Consider the following 19,528-nt stretch of genomic DNA (forward strand, 5'->3'; position numbering starts at 1 on the left):
TATTAGTTCCACTTCCCTGCAGCAGGCCCATAGACTAAAATGTTATTACACTTCCAAATGCTCGTCTAAGTACTTTTTAATGATTGTGAGGTTACTAGTGATAATTCCCCTCACAGGAAGTAATCCCAAAACAAAATACCCTCTAGGTGAAAAAAAGTTTAAATCCTCTCTGATCCTCAAACTCTTCACTTTAAAAGTGTACTGGCTTGACCCAAAGACTAAAAGGAACAGCTGCTGTCTGTCCACCCTGCCCGTGTCGCTCATAATCTTATCCTTCTGAATCACGGACCCCTCAGCTTTCTCTGCTCCAAAGTAAACAACCTGAGCTTATCCAGCCTCTCTCCATAGCTGATATGCTCCATCCTAGGGAACATCCTGGTGAATCACCTCTGCACCCTCTCCAGCATAATCACATCCTTCCTGGAATGTGGCTCCCAGAGCTACATACAGTATTCCATTTTCTCCGAACCAAAGCCCTGTATTGTTCTTATAATCTACGCCCTAATTAGGAAACACAATACCCAAGGTCCAATTCTTAACTAGCCCATTAACCTGTCCAGTCACATGTGTGGAGAAGCAGAATCTGAACTTTCCAGTGTGCAGCCATTCATTGAGTCCTCCCCTGCCTGGTTCCTTCTCCCAAAGTGCATCACCTCATATTTATCAGGGTTACATTCTATCTGCAATTGATTTGCCCATCTGACCATTCTATCTGCATCTTCCTATAACTTAAGGCCTTCCTCCTCACTTCTAACCACCCAGCCAATCTTTATGTCAAACATACACTCACTTATCACATCTTCCCCACTCTCCACCAAACCCCCTCCACATTCAAATCTATATATTTTTTATGAATGGCACAAACAATAAGGGACACAGCACTGATCCCTGTGGTACACCAGGGGACACTGGTCTCCAGACACACAAACAGCCTTCTCCCACCATCCTCTGCCTCCTGACACGAAGACAATTTTTATCATAACTTGTCAAGTTATCATTCATATTGTGAGAGTTTACTTTATTTTTCCGTTTCCCAGGTGGAAATTTGTCTAAGGCTTTCCTACAAAACTCAACAATCGATCTCATCAAACTAATTCAATCAAATCCATTGGATATGACTTCCTTCTGATCAAGTCATGATAATTATCCCTGATCAAACCTTGTGACTCTGATTGGAGTTCGATATTCTCATTCCCTATTTGATCCAGTAGTTTCCTTAACAGTGATCTAATATTCACTCGTCTATAGTTCCCTGGTCTATCTCTCCCACCCTTACTGTGAAGTGGAATCGTATTAACAGTTCTCCAGTTCTCTGGTACGTCCCCTATGGTCAGATTCTAATTAAAATATTCAGTCAGGGTCTTTCCTCCCTTGACCTCAACACCCTCCTGTGATACAACTCATTCAGACATGGGCATTCGTCCAAATTTATCCAGAACAAAGCCTCAAATTCTTTCTCGAAATTACATGAATGTGTTACAATCCATCAATGTTCTCGAGCTTGACACACAGATTGCCCCTTTGATTTCTAATGGACACTAACTGTTTGCTGATTATTCTGTTCTACTTGTCCGTGTAGAATATCGTGGGATTCTCCTTTTTCTCGCCTACTTGCACTTCTCCATGTTCTTTAAAAAAAAGCTCATGAATATCCAACTATACGTTATCCATTGGTTCTTCATTGCGTATGTCTCCAAGAATAATCTTGAAACTATTTCAAGTGGATGTTTTCCACTTCTGGTTTTTCTTTCATCGGTACATTCTCACACTCCCCAGTTATGTTATTACCGTCTATATATCTAGTAGCATGTTCTTTGTAATCGAGTCCAATAGACACCCGACTGCGGATGACAAGTTACTGGTCTGTAGTTCACCATTCTCCAAATTCATCCTTTCTTAAACTGTTGGATAATATTTATAACCTTTGCCTTATCCAGATTGGCGAAATGACTTTCGGGAAATGTGTCGTAAAATAAAGTGAAAATCCACGATGCAATCAACAAGTCTATTGCTGCTTCCTCTGAAATTCTTGTATGAAGTACATCTAGACTGTCAGATTTATAAATACTCAATCCAGCTTTCTTTTCAAAGATGACCTCAACATTGATAAGAATGATCTTAGACTTTACTTATAAAAGTCCCATGGTTACTTGGTATTTCTGGAAGAATTTCTGGACATTCTTCCATGAAGATAGACACAAAGAAACTGTTTCTTTTCCCTGTGATTTCTCTGTTCTCTGCAATAAATTATTGTGAACGCACTCCAATTGTTCCACATTTGGTCTTGTTTTTATTATTTTTTCCATGCATTGACAGACGCTTTTTAGCAGTCTTCATGTTTTTCTTTCGTTTGCACGCTTTTTCTCTTTCTGATTTTCTTCTCAGTTTCTTGGTCATCCTTTGCTGGGTCCTACATCTCTCTGAATCCATTGGCTTACTGCAACACTTGGCATTTTTCTAAGCTGCCTCCTTTCATCTAATAGGTAGAAGAAGGTGGGGTTGAAAGTGATAGTCAGAGAGGAGGGTGGTCCAGATTGATAGGAAGGAAGGTGGACACATAAGGAACATTCAAAAGTGCTGACTTGGAATTTTGGAGTGGGATAAGGTGGGATTAGGGGAAATGGAGAAATGGGGAACTCCACTATGATCCCCTGTGGTTGGAGGGTCACAAGGCAGAAGATGAGGCTTTATTCCTCCAGGCTTCTGGTGGCTCGGGTTTGGCGGTGGAGCAGGCCCAGGACCCACATGTCCCTGGCAGAGTGGGAAGGGGAGTTAATGTACTCAGCCACACGGCGATGGAGTTGTTCAATGTGGCCGTCCTCGAGATCTTCTCTGAAATGATCCACAAGTTGACCTCCTGCCTCGCCAATGTAGAGAAGACCACATTGGGTTTAATGGATGCAGTAGATGAGGAGTTTTGTCTCCATTCGTCACCTATTACTTTCAACCCCACCTTCATCTACCTATCGCATTCCCAGCTACATCCCCCCTGCCGCTCCCCCTTCTCATTTATCCCTCACACCCCTTGGCCCATCAGCTTCATTCCTGATGATGGGTTCATGCCCGAAACATCGATTTATCTGCTCTCAGTATGCTGCCTGACTGTGCTTTTGCAGTACCACATTCTTCGACTCTGATCTCCAGTATCTGTCGTCCCCATTATCTCCTCACACCTTCATGGCTTGCATGATTCCGATTTATAACGGTTACTTCAAATAAAAATGAAACTATTGTGTACTCAGACAGCATAAAAGAAAACCTATACATTGTGATCACTGTTCCCAAAAGGTCCTTCCCAGCAAAAATTTCAATTAGCTCTTCTGATTACTCAACACCAATTCCTAAATAACCTGATATCGAGCTCAGTGCTCGACATAATGTTCATGTAAACCATCTCACACGTGGTCATGAAATCCATTTTTCCCAGCATTAGCATTCACTTGGGTTAACACAGTTTAGATATAACTTAAACAGTACACTATTACTGCAGTAGCCACAAATGTGAATCTCTCATTTCCTGTTTTATAACATGTCCAGCATTTGTATTGCAGCTTTCACTTTGATATATAACTCCCATCAATGTTTGCTCCTCCTTGCTGTTTTTGCACTCCACCTTACTTGATTCTGTGGAATCTGAGCGTGGGCTCTGGGGGGATTAATGGTAGAGATCATCTCGCCACATCATTTATGATCTTCTCAAACTTTAATTTCTCCAGATCTCCCATTATGCTGATGGAGTAGAGAAGGACAATGATTTTCCAACAATGTTCTGTATTCCCCCAGAGAGCTGAGACAGCTCTAACCTGGGTGGGAACCTTACAACAGGCTGGTAAAGTGTTGCTGCTGCTGTACAGGGTCTTAGTGAGATCACATCTGGAGTAGTGTGTACAGATTTAATCTCTTCAATGAAGAAAGGATGTTGTTATATTTGAAGTAGCTCAGAGTTGGTTCCCTCAACTGATTCCTGCAATGAAGGTGCGAGCTTATAACGAAACGATGGTCAGGTTGACCCAGTAGCCATTGGAGTTTACATAAGTTAAAGAGTGTCCTATTTCAACACAGATGACAGAAGGAATCAACAAGTGAAGCAAATTACACATATAATGGAGGAATCCATTCCGTTCTCCAGCCTATTACACAGGAACAACAGGAGGATATTCAGGCGTTCGAGCCTGTTTCACCAAAACAGGATGAGGCTAGTCAGCCCCTAGAGCCTGATATACATTTACAGAAGGAGGTCAATCAGCCACTCGAGCCTATAATGGGAGGCCATGCTGCACCAGTATCCTGTTAAACAGCAACACAATCATTTCATTCAGCCACCTCAAGTCTGTAACAACTGTAACAACTGGATGAGGTCACACAGTGACTGGAGATTGTTACACTGGGATAACAGGAGACCATTCAGACCAACCGAGCCTATTTCAACAAGTGAAGCAAATTAAACAGATAGTGGAGGAATCCATTCTGGATAAGGATAAAAACTGTCTGACACTTCTTTCATGAGAAAGGAAAACGTAATTCAGACGCATGTCTGTTGTACGGGAACAAGGGAAGATCAATCACTCCCTCGGTCCCATCTCCGGGATACATTCAGAGACCGTTCAGCATTTCCACCTGTTATGGGGAAGTATGAAAAGACCCATCAGCCCCTCAAAATGTTACCCAGGAACAGGAGGATTCCATAATCCCCCAACCCCCTAATGCATCAACGGGAGAAGGTCATTCTGGCCTTGGAGACATTAGCATGGGAACACCAGAAAGATGCCAGCCCATCGAGATTGTACACCAACAGGATGATGATTCCAGCCAGCCACACTTGCCTCAAACAGCAATTGGAGTAGACCTCTTAAAACCTTTTGCCCATTAAACAGGAATTCAAAGAAAACGTAAAGGTTTTCGAAAGGGAAGAAATTATAATAACTGTATACATTTGGGACTAAAACGTAATGATAAGCTAGTTTAATTTAAGATAATTATTAGAATCCATTGTTGAGGATACTTGCAAAGTTAAACCACAATCCATCGGAGTCAACATGGTTGTATAAAGGATAAATCGAGTTTGAAGTGTTTGCTTGAGTTACTTAAAGATGTGACAAGCAAGGTGGAAAGTAGGATTCCTGGAGATGGAATGTATCTGGCCTTCCTGAAGGCATCGGATATATCGCTTCTCCACAGAGTAAGTGGTAAGATCAGACAACATGGGTTTAGGAGTAATTTATTAGCTTGGATGGAGGATTGGTTAACCAACAAAATGCAGTCAGATGGACTAAATGTGTCATTTATTTTGGGAAATGCAATTTGTGGTGTGCTATTGATTTCAGTTCTCATTTGCGATCATTAGTATTACTGTACTTGGTTGACTGGATAGAAAATATGACATCACATTTTCAGATGACACTAACATTGGTGGGAAATTACGTCGGAATGATAATGCAAGAGATTTAAAAAGTATATGGATAGGTTGGGTGAACGGGCCAACATTTGGCAAGGAAAATTAAAGTGAGTAAATATGGGGCTATTCAAATTGGCCAGTATAATAGAAAGACAAATTATTATCTACATGGAGAGAAAGTTCAAAGTGCTTAAGTGCAGAGCGATCTGGGTGTCTGCTTGCATATCACAGAAAACCTGCCTGTGGGTACTGCTAGTTATGAGAAATGCAAGCATAATTTCAGTGTTTATTTATAAAAGGATAGAGTAGAAAGGTAGGGAGTGTTGGTGTAGCTATGCAAGGCGTTAGTGAAGCTACAACTGGAGTACAGTTTGGGTGTCCTGCAGAATGAGGTATTTCCATTGGAGGCAACTCAGAAGAGCTTCATTAGATTGATTCCATATTTGAAGTGTTTGTCTTATGAAGAGAAATTGAGCAGTTTAGGCCTATACTCTCGAGTTTATAAGAATGAAAGGAGATCTCATTGAGGTCTGTAAAATGCTAAAAGTAAATGAAAGTGTCGATGTGGAGTGGATTTTTCTAATGTGGCACAATCTACATAAGAGACTAAAGTTTTAGGATGCAGAGATGGCAGGAAGGTGGAACAGAGGTCGTGTTGACATCAGCCTCATCGAGTGGTTGGATTCCTCACAGATGCTCCTTGTTCTTATTCAACTCTTCAACTGTGTTGCACAGGAATGGGGAAGGACTGGGTATCATACAGGAAGCGGGCACTCAGGATAAATCAGTCTCAATCAGTTAGACAGAACGTAACCAGTAGGGTCACACAGTGACCAGCGCTGGGTTCTCAACTATTTACAGTCTATATTAATGATCAGGAGGATGGAACAGATATACAGATGCTGAGTTTGGTGATGTCGCTGTGGTAAGCAAGAGAATAAATTATCAAGAGAGGGTGAAGAGTCTGCAGATAGATTCAGAGGTAAATGCAATAGATAATAGTTTAGCAAGTGGAATTTAACATGATATAACCTGTCATTTCATTTACAGAGTAATGGAAGGCAGTATGTTACTGAAATGGAGAGGGAATACAGGACTTAATGATACTGTGTACTGGGGGGTTCACTCAGACCTGTTCAGACTTGGGAGATTTTGCTCCATCCCTGATCGTCAGCTCCCAAAACACTCCAGTGACCCCATTGCTCTCCGTACACATGGACTACTTTGATGTGGTTGATTGGTGGTGGGGATGGTGTTTTGAAACGTGCATCAAGAGGACGACCTTTATCCAAGATATATTCATTTCTTTCGACGTGGAGACCCGATGACGATGGGAATGGCTTACTGCTTCTGAATGAAGAGGCCGTGACTGCTGCTAGGAGAGTGGGTATTCACCAACATGATATACTGTGATGGGCACACTGTAGCATTAATAGAGAGAGAGCTCCTTCAGTTCCTCTACCTCTCCCCATTGACATGGATACTCTGCAGGTGCCATGTACACCATCGGGAATCCCATTATACTGGATACAAACTGGCAGCTCCCTGCTGAGGGAGAAACAATCTATTTACCTCATCCACCATATATACCCTCCATCAACGAATGGTGACATTGATGTTGAGACACTGGGAGATTATGGATATGTCACCCAGTCCTGCCTGGAAAGTTCTGGATCATAGAAGCTGAAAGAAACATGACCCTAACAGCAACTGGCAGCACCATCCTCCCCCTGGTGTGAAGCTGTGGGTCGTGTTGAAGGAGGTGACACCCCGCTCTGTGACCAGCTCCTTGTTCAATCAGTGTCCCCTCACACTCTGCTCCTGGGTTAAGTAAATCTTGGGAAGCTGTTCCTGGAAAATCCGGGGAGGATACAGCAGATCCCTTTCCCCACACACACTCACTCCGTGGTTTCAGAGCTTCCCCTCTCTGCAGCCTCTGCTCCATTTGTTGTTCATGTTACAGGCCCAGATGCTGTAACCACTGTCCCCATGCTCCATCCAGAGTTGGGTCAGCAAATCCTCAGGTCTCCCTGAATGTCTGAGGCAGCTCACAGCACAACCTCCAGCAAACCATCCCCAGCCCCTCCACTAACTTTTCAGTAACAGGAGACAGTCAGAAACCCCTCGGCTACAGATCCCCGCAAAATGTTTGAAGAAGGCCGTTTAGACCCAAACCTTTCCTTATTTTAAACATCGATTGGAAGTGTGCGTTCCAGATATGTTGTGACTGGTCAAACCACTCGTCATTTAGCAAAATATAATTTATTCAAATGTTTTAGTTAAAATCCAATAAAAGAGAAGAACATTTTGGTATAGCTTATATGTTGGAACACTTACACAAACAATAGATACTGTACCTTCTTGGTATACACTGCTTGGAACAAATATATATTCAAATACAGATTCTTACAGCAATTTTCCGATCCAGGAGATATCAACATCAACAGAGATCTCAGAGAGAAAAGCAGCTATTGAAACTCCTAACCCTTCTTGGATTCCCAACAGCTTCTGAATGCTTCAGCTAAAAACAAAACGAGAAAACCTGGTCTGGGAGAGCTGCCCACTGCCCTTCGATTGTTATCACCATTTAATGAAACCTAAAGGCCTCCTCAGTTATTTACTTAAACTGTGTTCAGACAGCAGTTCGGCACCTCTGCCTTTAGAACCTCCCTTCAAAACAACCGAAGAGAACATAACCTTTTTACAGTGATAGTATTCTCACAACTCCAGCTTTAATAAAATGATCCATCAATATACAAAAAGATGGATGAATTTTAGACCTCCTTATCATCCTCTATTAGTGGACTGAAATGCATATATAGGTAAAAACAATGACTGCAGATGCTGGAAACCAGAGTCTGGATTAGTGGTGCTGGAAGAGCAAAGCAGTTCAGGCAGCATCCGAGAAGCAGTTAAATCGACGTTTCGGGCAAAAGCCCTTCATCAGGAATTCCGGCAGAGAGCCTGAAGGGTGGAAACATAAATGAGAGGAGGGTGAGGGTGGGGAGAAAGTAGCATAGAGTACAATAGGTGAATGGGGAAGGGGATGAAGGTGATATGTTGGGGGGGAGGTGGATTGGATAGGTGGAAAAGAAGATAGGTAGGTGGGACAAGTCATGGGGGGCAGTGCTGAGCTGGAAGTTTTGAACTGGAGTGAGGTGGGGGAAGGGGAAATGAGGAAACTGTTCAAGTCCACATTGATGCCCTGGGGTTGAAGTGTTCCTCGGCAGAAGATGAGGCATTTTTCCTGCAGGCGTCTGGTGGTGAGGGAGCGGCGGTGAAGGAGGCCCAGGACCTCCATGTCCTCGGCAGAGTGGGAGAGGGAGTTGAAATGTTGGCCCACAGGACGATGTGGTTGTTTGGTGCAGGTGTCCCTAAAGTGCTCTGCTAGGAGACGTCCAGACTCCACAATGTAGAGGAGATCGCATCGGAAGCAACGAATACAATAAATGTTATTGGTGGATGTGCAGGTAAAACTTTGATGGATGTGGAAGGCTCCTTTAGGGCCTTGGATGGAGGTCACGGAGGAGTTGTGGGTGCAGGTTTTGCAATTCCTGCGGTGGCAGGGCAAGGTGCCAGGATGGGAGGGTGGGTTGTGGGGGGGCGTGGACCTGACCAGGTAGTCACGGAGGGAACGGTCTTTGCGGAACGCGGAAAGGGGTGCGGAGGGAAATATATCCCTAGTGGTGGGGTCTGTTTGGAGGTGGCAGAAATGTTGGCGGATGATTTGGTTTATGCAAAGGTTGGTAGGGTGGAAGGTGAGCACCAAGGGGCGTTCTGTCCTTGTTATGGTTGGAGGGGTGGGGTCTGAGGGCAGGGGTGCGGGATGTGGATGGTATACATTGGATGGCATCGTTAACCACGTGGGAAGGAAAATTGCGGTCTCTAAAGAAGGAGGCCATCTGGTGTGTTCCGTGGTGGAACTGGTCCTCCCGGGAGCAGATACTGTGGAGGCGGAGTAATTGGGAATACGGGATGGCATTTTTGCAAGAGGTAGGGTGGGAAGATGTTTAATCCAGGTAGCTGTGGAAGTCGGTAGGTTTGTCAGAAATGTCGGTGTCAAGTCGGTCGTCATTAATGGAGATGGAGAGGTCCACGAAGGGGAGGGAGGCGTCAGAGATGGTCCAGGTAAAGTTAAGGTCAGGGTGGAATGTGTTGGTGAAGTTGATGAATTGCTCAACCTCCTCGCGGGAGTACAAGGTGGCACCAATGCAGTCATCAATGTAGCGGAGGAAGAGGTGCATATATATATATTATATATATATATATTACATTGACCCTGACCATACAAATGTACACAACTAGTTTCGATTTCAGTCATTTTGCTCCTGCCACAGAATGCATTTGTCTTTCTTCATCCAAGTCTTCACAACGTATCAAAACCCTTAGGTTTTCTCGCCCTGTCACCTGTATAATTTCAAACTGAATGGCAGCAATAATAAGCTCAATCGATACAGACTGATATTCTTCTCCCTGAACTTCTCCAAAAACTTTAAGGGGTCACAATCAGTGATAAAGATTTGTCACATGTATGTTATTCGCAATTTAAATGCTGAAATGTTGTAACGCCAACACCAAGCTCAAGGCCTCCTTCCCCATTGTGGAATAAATCTGTTGATGTTTCCACTGGACACTCCAACCACATGTTACATAATGGAGCACTTCACATCTCTCCAATAGTCCCTCTGAATGACATAGCTCCTCAGATCTCAGCATAAAAGAATTACATGCTTCTGTACCTCTTAATGCTGTCACCTTTTTACCTGCTACTCCTGGCCTATGTCAGTAAACCTTACTCTCACAGGGATATGTTTTAAGAAGATCTCACACATTCTTCTCACTCCCTCACAGAAACGAAGCTTTGATTTCTGAACTCAATCATCATCATCATCAGCCATTTCAGCTTCTAATCTTGCCGTTGTAACTCTTTGCTCTTCCACACGAGTTCTCACGACTGCAGGAAGTGAATTGTTGAACTTCTCCAAAATAAGAATCTCTCTAAGAGTGCCATAGGTTTGCTCTGATTTAATACCCTTACCCACCTTTCAAAATCACTTTGTTTGATCCTTTCAAACTCCATGTGCGTTTACCCCCGGACCCTATTTTCGATCCTGAAACTGTCTGTCCGTTTCTGGCACAAGCTCATGTGCACTTCAGATGGCTTTCTTCACCTCCTCCTCCTCCCCAGACCCCGCCTCTGAGAGGGAGGCAAATACCTATCAGCTTTGTTTGAATCAACTAAATCACATGATCACTGGGCACTGCATTTGTTTAGCCACTTTCTCAAATTAAATTAAGAAGGCTCCCCCATCATTCTCATTAAATTTAGATAATGTCTGAATGTATTTAAACAGATCCCCATCAAGCCTTTGGCCACTATAGGGTTGCTCATCCTCACTATCCTCCTCATGCAGCCTACCATCTACCTTCATCACCACCTTCTATGTCAACGTTCCTCTCTAATTACTAACTCTTGAAGTTAAATCTCTCTGCTTTTCTTCTTTCTTTTTGTCTCCTCTTCTTCATTTTATTTCTACTTTTCATCATAATTCAAACTGTTTCAATTCCTTCTCATGTTCACGGTGCCTCATTTGAAATTGAATTCTCGGAATTTCCAAAGTCTCTGATGGCGCTTCCACCAAATGTAATTGCCGAGTTATAGCTGTAATTATCTCTCATTTTCTCACAGACGAACACAATCCCAACTCCAGCTCGTCTGCCAATTCCTATAGCTTTGCCTTCATTACCTTTTGTAACACCCCCAACTTCACTTCTTCCACACCCAGAGAACTCTCAGTGACTGAAAGAATCTTTATTCCCAAAACACTGTTTAAACCAATTGAATTCAACATCCGGAACGAAAGACACTAACAGCTACCATACGCGACCTTGGAACCCAATAGCCTCCTGGTGCATGCTCTCCTGTGTCTGCATGAGCTTATTCTGGATTCGCTGGTTTCTTCCCACAATCCAAAGGTGTGCATGTCATGTGAATTGGCCATGCTAAATTTCTTGTAGTTTTCAGGGATGTGTGGGTTATGAGTCTTTGTCGGGGTAAATGTGTAATAACAGGGTCGAGGAATGGGTCTGGGTCGGTTACTCCTCGGAGGGTCGGTGTGGACTTGTTGGGTCGAATGGCCTGTTTGCACACTGTAGAGATTGGAATTCTAAACCCAATTTGGTGTTACCCGACAAGAGTTCCCAGTTTGCTATAGATGAACCAGACTGCCTCAAACTATTTTAAGGAGGGAGCTTGGATGCGAACCTTTTCGTATTTTAAAGGTAGATGTGAAGTGGGTGTTCCAGATGTGATGCTACTCGTCAAACCACTCACCATTAAGTAAAACACAATATATTTAAACACTCTAATGAAAAGCCATACAAAATGAAGAGGAATTTAGAATAACCTAACTATTGGAAACCTTAACCGAATAATGGATAGTACGTTCTACAAATGAACTGTTCAATCTATTAACATCACCTAAACACACCCCTTGGCAAAAAGGAACATTCAGACATGTATTCTTGCATACAGTTCTCCAATCCAGGAGGAAACACCATCAAGTGAGGCATTAGAGAGAGTAGCAGCTAGAGATAATTTACTAAAACTTCCAACCCCTTTTTCCCCAAGCACCCGGTGATTGTTACAGCTACAAGAAAAAACAAACGAGAAAGCCTGGTCTGTGCGAACTGGCCATTGTTACTACTATTTATTAAAAACCCTAAAAACCCCGTAAGTTATTTACTTGAGCCATTTTCAGTCGGCAGTTTGGCCTTTATGACCTCTTGTCAAAAAAAAAGAGAAAATAACCTTTTTTTAAAAAAACAATGACAGCATTGTCACACAATTTAGATGTCTGGTCCTTTACTCAATGGGCTTCCTCGTGTTACTGATCGCAAGGTCACCTGAGTGGGGCAAACACAGGTACAGTCCAAGTTATAAGGATGTGTCTCATAACTTCTGAAACACGCCTGTCCATGGCCATCACATGGGAAATACCGGGAAGTGAAAAACAGCCTGACACACACCATTTCAGTATTCCTGAGCTACACAATGCCAGCACTCGATACACTAGGGAGACAAAACCCAAGGCCAGGGAAAGATACAGAGAGACTGAGAGATTCACATTAAAGACAGAAACAGGCAGTTAATTAACTGGGAGGAGGTTGTGGAAATATGGGGATTAAAGACAGAGCAGTGGGACTGACTGGAGAAGTAAGATCTTCGAGAGTAAAATTACAAGAATGAGAACATTGAATAAAGGCTTTGTCAGATCAGCTGAAATGGTTTGTTATATCAAATTCTGAATCTGCTTCACAGAACACAACAAAGAACATAAACTGGGACAAGATGACAGCCCAGCATGGAGAGCTGTGCAGACCATGCTCGTGTGTTGCTCAGTAAACTGCACTATCTGCCCAGCATGAGAGTATTGCAGACTTTACTATCATATGCTAACTATACTCGCATCAGATTACTATCTCCAATGGGAAGGTTTGCTCTCTCTGTATGTGTGTGTGTGTTCATCAGAGACTGAGAGAGTGCGTGTGCGTGCGCGATTGGCGTGGTTGAATGCGAAACTCATTGTTTGAGAAGGAACACACGTGAAGGAAACAATTTTAAATATGAACAACTGACAGACTTTTGGATAATCGACAGAGAGAGAACGAGGGAAGTTTCATGGACAGATGAGGTAAAGTGTTTGAGAATGCCAAACTGAAGGTATTGCCAGACACAATAGCAATATACATCGGCGTGCACATGAATGACAGATGGATGGGAGTTTGGTGTGAATTCGAATCAGATTTGCTTCGGCAGGTTTGAAGCCGGGAGTGTCAGCAGCAGATTATTAACTTCATTAAGACAGTATTTCATAACTCAAGGTTCAAACAGCAGATGGAATAAGCCAGTGAGATACATTGTGGAGTGATGCATTTTTCAAGTTAGAAATGGTGAAGGCAAGGTGTCAAGAATCAGCTCATAGTCAAAGGGATCACCCACAGTTATGACTCGTCTGCTTCAGCCGCAGATATTGGCCAGGGATGGAATGAAAACACTGGGAAAAGGTGGAGATTGTAACCATAAAATTGGACAGTGTCCTGCATGCTCTTAATATTTAAATAGCAAAGGCAAAGATGCAATACATCGTCGTTCTCCGCTGAAAATGAATAGGTCAATATAGAGACCCATGAGTAACACTGTCAGAGCAGAGGGAGACAGTAATTGAGCACCTTCATTGATGCAGTTAGTAGTGGTGTGTAGAGTAAATATCTGGATTCAGAGTTTCAACAGGAACAATAATAGGGACGCAACATGTACCGGGAAATAGAGAAGGCATGTCAGAAAGGCAAGGTTACATTGATCATGGGAGACTTCAATATGCAGGTAGCCCTGGGTAAATAATGTTGCTAGTGGATCTAAAGAAAGGGAATTCATGGAATGCTTACAGGATGGCTTTTTGGAACAGCTTGTCATGGAGCCCACAAGAGAGCAGGCTATTCTGGACCTAGTGCTTTGCAATGAACCAGACTCTATAAAAGATCTTAAAGTAAGGGAACCCTTAGGAAGTAGCGACCATAATATGGTAGAGTTCAGTCTGGAGTTTGAAAGAGAGAAGGCAAAATCGGATGTAATGGTGTTACAGTTGAATAAAGGTAATTATGAGGGCATGAGAGAGGAACTGACTAAAATAGACTGGAAGCAGAGGCTAACCGGGAAGACAGTAGAGCAAAAATGGCAGGAGTTTGTAGGTATAATTGAGGACACTGTACAGAGGTTCATTCCCAAGAAAAGAAAGATTAACCGGGGAGGGATTAGACAACCTTGTCTGACAAAGGAAGTCAGGAAATGTATTAAAGAAAAAGAGAGATCCTATAAAGTGGCTAAGAACAGTGGGAAATCAGAAGATTGGGAAGGATACAAAAGCAAACAGAGGATAACAAAGAGTGTCATAAGAAATGAGAGGATCAAATATGAAGGTAGGCTAGCCAGTAATATTAGAAATAATAGTAAAAGTTTCTTTCAGTACATAAGAAACAAACGACAAGCAAAAGTAGACATTGGGCCACTTCAAACTGATGCAGGAAGCCTAGTGATGGGAGATAAGGAAATAGCAGGAGAACATAATAAGTACTTTGCGTCAGTTTTCACAGTGGAAGACATGAGTAATATCCCAAAAATTAAAGGGTGTCACGGGGCTGAGTTGAGTATGGTTGCCATTACGAAAGAGATAGTGCTAGAAAAGTTAAAAAGTCTTAAAATTGATAAATCTCCTGGCCCCGATGGGATACACCCTAGAGTTCTGAGAGAGGTGGCTGAGGAAATAGCAGAGGCATTGGTTGAGATCTTTCAAGAGTCACTGGAGTCAGGAAAGGTCCTGGATGATTGGACGATGGCTGTTGTAACCCCCTTGTTCAAGAAAGGATCAAGGCAAAAGATGGAAAATTATAGATCAATCAGCTTAACCTCGGTTGTTGGTAAAATTCTAGAATCCATCATTAAGGATGAGGTTTCTAAATTCTTGGAAGAGCAGAGTCTGATTAGAACAAGTCAACATGGATTTAGTAAAGGGAGGTCATGCCTGACAAACCTGTTGGAATTTTTTGAAGAGGTAACAAGTAGGTTAGACCAGGGAAACCCAGTGGATGTGGTCTATCTAGACTTTCAAAAGGCCTTTGATAAGGTGCCACACGGGAGGCTGCTGAGCAAGGTGAGGGCCCATGGTGTTCGAGGTGAGCTGCTGGGATGGATTGAGGATTGGCTGTCTAACAGAAGGCAGAGAGGTGGGATAAAAGGTTCTTTTTCAGAATGGCAGCCGGTGACGAGCGGTGTCCCGCAGGGTTCGGTGCTGGGGCTACAGCTGTTCGCATTATATATTAATGATTTGGATGAGGGAACCGGGGGCATTCTAGCGAAGTTTGCTGATGATACGAAGTTAGGTGGACAGGCAAGTAGTACTGAGGAAGTGGGGAGGCTACTGAAGGATCTAGACAGGTTGGGAGAGTGGTCCAGGAAATGGCTGATGGAATTTAACGTGAGCAAGTGCGAGGTCTTGCACTTTGACAAAAAGAATAAAAGCATGGACTACTTTCTAAATGGTGAGAAAATTAATAAAGCCAAAGCACAAAGGGATCTGGGAGTGCTAGTCGAGGATTCTCTAAAGATAAACATGCAGGCTGAGTCTGTGATTAAGAAAGCGAATGCAATGTTGTCTCTTATCTCAAGAGGGTTGGAATATAAAAGCAGAGATATACTACTAAGACTTTATAAAGCTCTGGTTAGGCCCCATTTGGAGTACTGTGTCCAGTTTTGGTCCCCACACCTCAGGAAGGACATACTGGCACTGGAACGTGTCCAGCGGAGATTCACACGGGTGATCCCTGGAATGACAGGTCCAGCATATGAGGAACGGCTGAGGATACTGGGATTGTATTCGTTGGAGTTTAGAAGATTAAGGGGAGACTTAATAGAGACGTACAAAGTAATACATGGCTTGGAAAAGGTGGATGCTAGGAAATTGTTTCCGTTAGACGAGGAGACTAGGACCCGGGGACACAGCCTTAGAATTAGAGGGGGTCATTTCAGAACAGAAATGCGGAGACATGTCTTCAGCCAGTGAGTGGTGGGCCTGTGGAATTCATTGCCACGGTGTGCAGTGGAAGCCGGGACGCTAAATGTCTTCAAGGCTGAGATTGATAGATTCTTGTTGTCTAGAGGAATTAAGGGCTACGGGAAGAATGCTGGTAAGTGGAGCTGAAATGCGATTCAGCCATGATTGAATGGCGGAGTGGACTCGATGGGCCGAATGGCCTTACTTCCACTCATATGTCTTATGGTCTTATGGTCTTAAGTGTAGATAATATGAAAGAACAGTATTATACAGTCATAACTGGTTTATAGAAACAAAAACTGTACAGTGACACTTACCAGGAACACCAACGATAGCCAGGAATGGATAATAAAAATATTGAACAATGCGAAGAGCATAATAGATCCGCCATGATAATGGCAACCAATAAAATGCAAAAATATACCAAACATAATCGGATAAACTCCTGTCTATTGTTGGAATATTCCAGTCGACTGTTCTCAGATTCTGATCTCTCCTCCCCCTCTCTCTGGATCTGCTGATCCCTGTCAGTGCTGTCGGTGATGCTCCCGCTCATGTTATGGGATAACACATTGAATGGAGTCCATTTATCATGAAAAGATGGAAACACTCCACTGGGATAATTAGAATCCATGGAGATTGGCATTAATCAAGCTTACAGAACAAATAGGATCAGTTAACCAGCTCTATACTTTTCATATCACTATAAAAGGGAAGTTTTACTGATTTTGGATGGAATGGATAAGGGTTGCTGAGGGATGGACCATAAATCTTTCAATTTTTTAAATCATATTTTTCCTTGCATACGAGAGTATTAACAGGACACTGCAGGGGTCTATATATGTTCCACTCTGTTTATGAAAGGAAGCAGTGATAAAATAACAGATCGGCTACACAAAAAAAAGTCGGGTGGGCAAGTTTCTAGATACCTTAACACAAAGTAAGATACTTATTATCCGGTGTGAGGCTACTCCTGGTTTTAATACCCTGTTTTCAAATCCTTTCATAACCTTGAGACAGAGCACTGAGACTGCTGCTCAGGAACAGGCCAAAGCAATTCTGTCCCTCTGGGCCTCTTACAGAAGGAAAGGAGAAGGCCATTCAGCCCATATTAGCCTGTTGCTACTTGAAAAGGTGGAACGCTGGAACATTAGCACATTTTGTAAACAAAATCATTCAAAATAAAAGGATTTGTCGATGCAGTTGTATGAGGTGTCACTAAGAGGACACCTGGAGTACATTGTGTTATTTGTGTTTCGGTAACTGAGAAGGGATGGACCTCCATCAGATACAGTTTAACAGCTGCTCATAATCCAGAGGTTGCTGTGTCATTTAATGTCTTGGGTCTGTTATACAGGGTCAGGAGGAGCCTATTCAGCCTCTCTAGCCTGTTACAGAGGGGCAGGAAGTGTTTATTTAACTTTCAAGTCTGTTATGGGACACAGGAACAGGAGGGAGTCATTCAACAGCTCGAGACTGGGACACAGGGAAATCTGGAGGCTAGTGAGGCCTGAGGATCCTGTTACGCAGGAACAGGAGGAGGTGACTCACTCACCACCAGTATGGGATATTGGGAGAGAAGGGGAGTGCGCCTGTTACAAACAGAAATAGATGAATAAATTGCTTTCGTGGTCCACACAATCCTGCCCCACCATTCACTAAGACCACGGCTGATCTGATTGTGATTTCCTCATTCCATTTTATGGAGACTCCCCTCTCTGCAGCCTCTGCTCCATTTGTTGGTCATGTTGTAGACCCAGATGCTGTAACAACAGTCACCATGACTCATCCAGAGGGTCGGGTCTAATCGGATGAGTCAGGATTTGAAGGGTCCAATCACAAAAACGAAAACACAAAATAAAGGCATTGCCAGATGTTTCGTTCTCTCACATTCGCAATCCAACTCACATAAGCAGCCCATCCATTGTACGTTAAGGATGGAGCAGTGTGTAGATCTGGCTAGCGAACAGCTGAATGCAACCCAGCAATGTCTAGAGTGAAACTCTGTGCAGTCCACACCAATGCTTGATCTATAATCCTGGGCTAAATGTCCAGCATGAGAAGCTGTGCAGACTGCACTGGTTCATTCATATGTAAACCCAGGCTGTTGCATTGTTCGGTAACACTGTGTTAGATCACTGCCCAGTGTGGGGAAACTTGCAGCCGATACTGGCAGTGACAGGATGTGCAGCTCCCATCCATTTACAGCTCGATACCTCCACTGTGCCTTAACAAAGGGCGCTGTGGGTGTCAAAATAATTGCAAAGGAGAGATGTAAATGGAAACAGTTTAAAGACCAATAGTTCTGATTTAGGTGCATACCACTCCAGTATTTAAAGATAAAATAACTGAGATAATGTCCAGTGAGGTTTTGTGGATGGTGCAAAGAAGATAGAGGTGGATGGTGATGTTACAGCGGTTGCACTATAAGCCTCCAAATAATCAATGCGAATTGGAGGAACAAGTATGCAGGGAGACTGGGGAGACTTGCAAGAACAATAGGATTTTCATAATAGGTGATTTTAATTATACTAACAAAAACTGGGACATCCAGATTGTTAAGAACTTCGCTGGAACGTAATATCTTAAGTGTGTTCAGGAAAGTTTCCATAAGCAGCATATGGAGGGTCTTACTCTGGAAGGGACAAACTCACCTACTGTTGGGGCATAGGGCAGAATAGGTGACGGAGGTAAAGTGGGGGAGCATTTTGGGACCGGTGACTAGAATAATATGAATTTTAAAATAGTTATGGGAGGGACAGAATTGGTCCACAGATTCAAGTTCTAAATTAGGGCGAGGCATATTTTGTTGAAATTAGACAGGGACTTGCAAAGGTTGATGGGAGTAGCTTGTTTCCAGGCAAAAGGATCTCTGGTAAGTGGGAGGCCTTTAAAAGTCAAGGTCTATATGTTCCTGTGAGGGTGAAGGGAAAATGAGGCAGGAAGAGAGAACCCTGGATGACAAGAGATAATCAGGCTCTGACCAGCAAAAAATGGAGGCGTGGCTCAGGTTCAGGCAGCTGGAATCAATACAATCTCTGGAGAGACACAAGGGATACAGGGGTTTACTGAAGAAGGAGATCAGGAGGGCGAAAAGGGGGTATGAGATAGCCTTGGCTGAGAAAATGAGGGTGGATCCAAAGATGTGCTTTTAGTATAGTAAAGTAAAAGAACGACGAGAGAGAAAATAGGACTCCTTAAAATACAAAGTGGGCATTCATGTGTAAAACCACAAGAGATGGGTGAGGTCCTCAAATTCCCCTCTGTGTTTACCATGAAGAAAGACATGAAGATCTGTGAGCTTTTGGGGGGGGGGGGGGGTGGCGGGGTGGGGGGTGGGGGTAATTTAGTTGTCATATGTTGGTACCATTCATATCACAGTGGAGGTGCTGTTGGACATAGTAGAATGCATAAAGTCAAATAAGTACAAATAAATCTCTTGGTCCTGACCAGATATATCCAAGAGCACTGCAAGAGGCTGGAGAAGACAGGTCAGGGGCGAAGGTCCCGGAAGACTGGACAG

This window comes from Chiloscyllium punctatum, chromosome 12 (assembly GCF_047496795.1).
Source record: "Chiloscyllium punctatum isolate Juve2018m chromosome 12, sChiPun1.3, whole genome shotgun sequence".
NCBI classification, from domain to species: Eukaryota; Metazoa; Chordata; class Chondrichthyes; order Orectolobiformes; family Hemiscylliidae; genus Chiloscyllium; species Chiloscyllium punctatum.